General features: G+C 38.7%; 1 pseudogene; it reads left to right on the top strand.

Annotated features, from left to right (window-relative positions):
- Positions 1-325: 325 nt before the first annotated feature.
- The window catches only part of LOC108704103, a 46646-nt pseudogene continuing 39080 nt past the window's right edge, over positions 326-7891 (top strand).

The raw sequence follows: 7891 nt of genomic DNA, 5'->3' as shown, positions 1-7891 counted from the left end.
TCCAGAATAGCATTTTTTTCTGGTTGGCTCCTCAACAAACTGTGCTATAAAATTGTCATGTAACAAGTTTATAAAATTGTTCCCATTAACTGACCTAGCAGAACTGTTGCTCCAGACAATATCTTGGCAATTAAAATCCCCCATTGTCATTACTTTACCCAAACCAGCACTAACACTATATATATATATATATATATATATATATATATATATATATATATATATATATATATATATATATATATATATATATATATATATATATATTACCTGTAATCTGAAGATTTTTTCATATTAAATCAATAGGCAAAATACATTTTAAAAACAATCATTAGTTATTGGGCTCATGTTGGACACAGGTTTAGGTTGCTCCTTTAATTTGCTTTGCACCATGTGGTCTGGCAGCTTTTTGTATCTGACAAGCTTTAACCTGTCTTTTTAGAATGCAGTGGAACAATGTCCTCCTGTGACCACATTGTGATATAAAATAATATCATGAAATACCTTATGAACTGGCCAGTCCTCAAGAATCTCAAAGAGCTAAACACAAATACTGTTCAATATGCTTGGTCACTTCCCATTGTTCCATTTGTTTGGGCCTACAGCCTGAACTATTGAAAATGCAGGAAGTAAATAGTAGTTGTGACTCACTTCCTCTTTTGTTAATGCATCATCTGTCAAACAGGACAGATCTGCAGCTGTATCTGTTGAAAGTGACTCCTGACCTGGCATATATGCCTACATGATCGTGCAATATGGTAAAAATTTACCAAAATGCCCCCACCCAAATCTGGACATGTATGGCTAGCTTTAGTTTTATTTAGAATCCATTAGTATTTCAAGCTCAGAAGTGGTTAGGATTATTTAATTAATCTAGTAATGAATCTGTGTATAGTCTGTATATTATTCCAGAAATGGTTGTATTTGCAATATTTTTTATTAATTTCTTTCAGACTCTCTCCAAGGAAGCCCAATGTGTTGAAGAGATACTTAAGGTAACTAATTTGTCTTTCTATTTTCAATCTTGACATTTGAACTACATACAGTATTTGGGGACCAATTTAAGACCCACTTTACTGGAGACCCTCTAGTTGTTTCTGAGATAGAGTTCCCATGATTTGTTTTTAAAGATTTAGTATTATGATTATGGCTATTTTTTTTTTGCTACTGCTTTATTTGACAATTCTAAAATGAAGGGCGAATTAAGGTCCGAATTTATCTTAATTGTTTCTGAAAAAGATCTCACAGATTTTTTCAGGTTTTTTATGTATTAATAAACTTTTCCAAAAATTTCCAAAAAAATCGTGAAATATACGAATCGTACAAATTTTTCAGATTTTCCACCTGAAAACGGATTTTTGCCTGAAACCCAGCGCAAATCAAAAAATCTTTGCGACTTCTCCCATTGACTTATATGCAACCTCGGCAGGTCTGAGATGCCGGATTTTTGGATTCAGACTTTTTCCTAGGAGTATAATAAATCCCAAAAAATTTCTGGGTTTTTTTCCCCACTAAAAACTCGAATTTTATACTAAAGAAACACAATTTTTTCTGGTTTTTGGCATTTGGAGTTTAGTTAATAACCCCCTAAATCAGAGATCCCCAACCTTTTTCACCTGTGAGCAACATTCAGATGTGAAAAGAGTTGGGGAGCAACACAAGAACGAAAACTTTTCCTGGGTGATGCCAAATAAATGCTGTGATTGACTATTGGTAGCCTCATGTGGACTGGCAGCCTACAGGAGGCTCTGTTTAGCAGTACGCCTGGTTTTTATGCAACCAAACTTGCCTCCAAGCCTTAAATTCAAAACTAAGCACTGGCTCTGAGGCCACTGAGAGCAACATCCAAGGGGTTGGAGAGCAACATGTCGCTCACGAGCTACTGGTTGGGGATCTCTGCCCTAAATGTTTCTACGTGTTGCTTAAATTGCAAGAAGCAGGTTTCAAATATATATTTGCCCATCTTGGGACAAAAATTCAGAATTTTATGCTATACCATTGTAACATTCACAGCGAGGAACCGCTGTAACCGAGGAGAGCCACTCCAAGGGGAGTGGATATGGTGGGAGCCCAGGGGTGTAGCCATAGGTGATTGGAGGCAAAGACATGATGATGATGAAAGTAATAGGTTTATTGGCAGTCAGAACACAGAAACCAAAAGGCAGGAACAGGCAAAAAGGCTAATCAAGGTATCCAGATGGTGAGTGAAAATTGGGGAACACAGGAACAAAAGGTACTCACTCAGGAAACAAGGTAACAAGGTTTTCAGGAACAAGGCATACAAGGTTTTCAAGGTTCAGATTCAGGTTGGCAGGTCAGGAACAAACAGAATACAGGTGATTAGGAATGGGAAACACATGAGGGTAAACGAGGTGGGTGGAAAACATACAGTGAACAAGCAGATGACAGAAACACTAAACACAAGAGTTCGGAACCAGTCCTGAGAGCCCCCAGTGGCTCATGAGTTAAGTGCTGCAAATTGCCAGAACAGCACCACCAGAGTTCAAGTCCCGGGCTGATCTTGACAGCCATATGCCGTGCCTATGATATATCTCAGAGGATGGAATATATCCTGGAATATATATGTGTTTATATCTACTGTATTGTACAGCATTTTTTGCAGATGCAGATATTTCATCTAAACGCATGCTTTTAGAACTTTATACAGTATACTGGTGATCGTGCAGGCCTTTGCACATTCAGTATAGTAAAGAGTGGAAAATTGTAATGCAATGTAAAAATACATAGTAACATAGTAAGTAAGGTTGAAAAAAGACACATGTCCATCGAGTTCAACCTTTTTTTTTTTTTTTTTTTATTAACTACCTGCCAGTTGATCCAGAGGAAGGCAAAAAACCCATCTGAAGCCTCTCCAATTTGCCTTAGAGGGGGGAAAATTCCTTCCTGACTCCAAAATGGCAATCGGACTAGTCCCTGGATCAACTTGGACTATGAGCTATTTCCCATAACCCTGTATTCCCTTACTTGCTAAAAAGCCATCCAACCCCTTCTTAAAGCTATCTAATGTATCAGCCTGTACAACTGATTCAGGGAGAGAATTCCACATCTTCACAGCTCTCACTGTAAAAAACCCCTTCCGAATATTTAGGCGGAACCTCTTTTCTTCTAATCGGAATGGGTGACCTCATGTCAGCTGGAAGGACCTACTGGTAAATAAAGCATTAGAGAGATTATTATATGATCCCCTTATATATTTATACATAGTCATCATATCACCCCTTAAGCGCCTCTTCTCCAGCGTGAACATCTCCAATTTGGCCAGTCTTTCCTCATAGCTAAGATTTTAAATACCTTTTACCAGCTTAGTTGCCCTTCTCTGTACCCTCTCTAATACAATAATGTCCTGTTTGAGTGATGGAGACCAAAACTGTACGGCATATTCTAGATGGGGCATTACAAGTGCTCTATACAGTGGAAGAATGACCCCCTCCTCCCTTGACTCTATGCCCCTTTTAATACAGCTCAAGACCTTATTTGCCCTTGATGCTGCTGACTGGCATTGCTTGCTACAGCCAAGTTTATCATCTACAAGGACTCCAAGGTCCTTTTCCATAATGGATTTGCCTAGTGCAGTCCAATTAAGGGTATAAGTGGCTTGGATATTTTTACATCCCAGGTGCATGACTTTACATTTATCAACATTGAATCTCATTTGCCACTTAGCTGCCCAGATTGCCAGTTTGTCAAGATCATGTTGCAAGGATGCCACATCATGGATGGAATTAATTGGGCTGGATAATTTTGTGTCATCTGCAAACACTGATACATTACTTACAACACCCTCCCCTAAGTCATTAATGAACAAGTTAAATAAAAGTGGACCCAATACTGAGCCCTGGGGGACCCCACTAAGAACCTTACTCCAAGTAGAGAATGTCCCATTAACAACCACCCTCTGTACCCGATCCTGTAGCCAGTTTCCTATCCACGTGCAAACGACTTCATTAAGCCCAACAGACCTTAGTTTAGAAAGCAGTCGTTTGTGGGGCACAGTATCAAACGCTTTGGCAAAATCCAAATAGATCACATCTACTGCCCCCCCCACTATCCAGAATCTTACTTACTACATCATAAAATGCAATCAAATTCGTCTGACATGACCTATCCTTCATAAAGCCATGCTGATTGTTGCTCATAATGCCATTCATTAGGACAAAATTTTGAATGTGATCCCTTAACAAGCCTTCAAATAATTTGCCCACCACAGATGTCAGACTTACTGGCCTATAATTGCCAGGCTGAGATCGTAATCCCTTTTTAAATATTGGAATAACATCAGCTTTTCTCCAATCCATAGGCACCATACCAGATGACAGTGAATCTGAGAAAATCAGAAATAAGGGCTGGTCTAAAACTGAACTAAGCTCTCTTAGAACCCGGGGGTGTATGCCATCAGGCCCTGGAGCCTTGTTTACATTAATTTGTATTAAAGCTTTTTGAATCATATCCTGAGTCAGCCACTGACTAGATTGAGCTGAACCATTTGTGCAGTTATTAAGTGAGCCTGTGAACCCAGACTCCTCTATTGTATACACTGATGAAAAGAACTGATTTAACACATTTGCCTTATCTGTATCTGTTACAACTATACTGGTACCATTATTTAATGGAGCAACACTCTCAACCTGCATCTTTTTACTATTAATATATTTAAAAAACTTTTTACGGTTAGTTTTCACCTCCACCGCAATTAACTCTTCATTTATTTTCTTAGCCTTCCGGATTGCTGATTTACAACATTTATTACAGTGTTTATATTCATTAAATGCAGCTTCTGTCCCTACAGATTTGTAGTTTTTAAATGCCTTTCTCTTCTTTCCCATTAACTTCTTTACTTCTGTATTAAGCCACACAGGATGATTCTTAGAGCTTCTACGTTTAGTCCTTAAGCGAATAAATTGAGAACAGTAATGATTTAATATCATTTTAAAGGACAACCATTTCTTTTCTGTGTTTTTAGCTGAAAACCTAATGCCCCAATTAATGCTCTGTAGGGCAGCCCTCAAGGCACTAAAATTAGCTTTTGCAAAATTCATGGTTTTCGTTGCCCCAGTATATTTTTGTTTTTTGCACCAGACTTTAAATGATATAACATTATGGTCACTATTACCCAGGGGTTCAATGACTTGCACATTTGCTATAAGTTCTGGGTCATTTGAGATCACTAAATCAAGAATAGCATTTTTTCTGGTAGGCTCCTCAACAACCTGTGCTAAAAAACTGTTGTGCAATAAGTTTATAAACTTGTTCCCATTAACTGATCTAGCAGTACCGTTGCTCCAGTCAATATCTGGGTAATTAAAATCCCCCATTATCATTACTTTACCTAAACTAGCAGCCTTTTCTATTTGCATTAGGAGCTTTGTCTCTTCCTCCTCACCTACATTAGGGGGTCTATAGCATACGCCTACAATTAATTTGCTGGATTCTTTACAATTGGTGAAGAACTCCACCCATACGACTTCTGCCCCCTCATTTTCTAACATAACCTCCTCCTTTATATGAGCTTTTAAATCCTGCCTAACATACAGACATACCCCTCCTCCTTTTCTATTGCCTCTGTCCCTCCGAAACAAAGTATAGCCACTGATATTTACTGCCCAGTCATGCGACTCATTCAGCCATGTTTCGGCCACACCAATCACATCATATTTTCCTTCCATCACAAATGTGTGCTTTTGTCCTTTATTTACCTGTGGATATAATGACCACTTTGCTACATGTTCAGCAATCACACACATGCACCAATGGTACCAGCATGTGCACATCTAAGTATAGCATAAGCTCAGCCCATTTTATTGTTGATTCTATTATTCTATTGAAAAGGTCATCCTATTAGGCTCCTATAGAGTTAATCCCTACCTTTCCTTAAGTTCTTTTATCCCTTGTTATTGGGCCAAGCCCTTTATACTGGTTAAGTGTAACATCTTCACCTATTGGACAAAGAGTGTAATGACACTCCCTTGCCACACTGCTATATAGTGTTGTGCATGGTGTGGCCTCTTCCTCTTTGGCTCCTGGTGTCTGTGCTGCTAGGTGTTTCCCATTGAGCATGGGATCACCAAGGCCCCAGTAAAGCATTTACCCCAAAGGGACCTGTACCTTTGGTGCTGAAATCGGGAACCAGGCTCTCCCGTGAATGAGGATTAGCTATCATTAGGGCAGATCTGTAATAGTCTCTGTAGGAGAGAGAGAGAGAGAGACAGATTTATGTAGTATGAGCAGTTGTGTGCTCCATCAAGGAGAATAGCAGGGAGTAGCCTCCCAAAGGCTTCTAAGGTTGCCTTTAGTGTAGGGAACTCAGAGATAGGGAATTCAGTTTAGTAGAGCACTGCCTGGTCTCTACCTGAGAGTGAGATATTCTGCCTACTATTTGACTATGGGAGTGACATCTGTGCATGCTGCATCATCATCATGCTATGCTTCCTCCTCTGTGATATGCTCTGTGATAAGTCCTGCTACAGCTCCTGCGTGAGTAAACCTGTGGTCAATTGCCTTTGCATATTTCTTTTCAATAAATCATCTCACTTGTTTCACTATTTAAGAACCTCCTGGCGTCCAATCTATCTATTTTAACACTAATTAGCCTGTGGGTTGTAGTTTTACACCATCTTAAAGGGGAAGCTTCCATTTAGCAAAGGCTCCGCCCTGAGTGTAGTTTCGCAGTGTAAACCATGCTCACTACTTAGCTGGACACCCTTAACTCCTAATTGGCAGGATAGCCCAAAAAAGCGTTACATATACTTCAGACTAATTTATACTAATCATAGATGCTGTTGAATCGGAATAGATTGTTAGCCATACAGTGTGTTCAGTTTTGAATGCATGATCTGACTACACTTTACTATACAGTACAATAAGTAAATTACTGTACTATAACTGTAAAAGGTGGAAGGAAACATGTAAAGAATCTAAAACAAATTTAAATTTTACAGTGGCACGGAAAACCAGTAGTCTATTTCTTTAGTTTACTATGTATTTATTTTTATTTTGTAGTTTTACAATTGAAATTAGTCAAGTAACAGAGCATACATATGAGAAATTCACAGGGGTTAGGGGAAGGAGAAGGGCGAAAAATAATAAAAGTTAAAGGGATACTGTCATGGGAAAAAATTATTTTTTCAAAATGAATCAGTTAATAGTGCTGCTCCAGCAGAATTCTGCACTGAAATCCATTTCTCAAAAGAGCAAAAAGACTTTTTTATATTAAATTTTGAAATCTGACATGGGGTTAGACATATTGTCAATTTCCCAGCTGCCCCAAGTCATGTGACTTGTGCTCTGATAAACTTCAATCACTCTTTACTGCTCTACTGCAAGTTAGAGTGATATCACCCCCCTCCCTTTTTCCACCCAGCAGCCAAACAAAAGAACAATGGGAAGGTAACCAGATAGCAGCTCCCTAACACAAGATAACAGCTGCCTGGTAGATCTAAGAACAGCACTTAATAGTAAAAACCCATGTCCCACTGAGACACATTCAGATTACACATTACATTGTGAAGGAAAAACAGCAGCCTGCCAGAAAGCATTTCTCTCCTGAAGTGCAGGCACACGTCACATGACTTGGGGCAGCTGGGAAATTGACAAAATGTCTAGGCCCATGTCAGATTTTAAAATTAAATATAAAAAAATCTATTCGGCAATACCAAATATATATAGTTTTATGGAGATTTCTCACTTGTATAGCTCAAAATCTACAAGCAGTACACAATCAAAATTCCAAAGCAACGCTCCCCAAACGGCATACTTTTGATTTCAAGGCCAAACATTCCGCTAACAGTAGGTTTACCCTAGAAAACTACCCATTACTAGAAAGAACAGATTCTGTTGAATCAAAAATGGGTAAAAATATCTTTGTACTCCAAAT

The sequence above is a fragment of the Xenopus laevis genome, chromosome 1S (assembly GCF_017654675.1).
Source record: "Xenopus laevis strain J_2021 chromosome 1S, Xenopus_laevis_v10.1, whole genome shotgun sequence".
In the NCBI taxonomy this organism is placed as follows: Eukaryota; Metazoa; Chordata; class Amphibia; order Anura; family Pipidae; genus Xenopus; species Xenopus laevis.
This window is presented reverse-complemented; position numbering and strand designations above follow the sequence as displayed.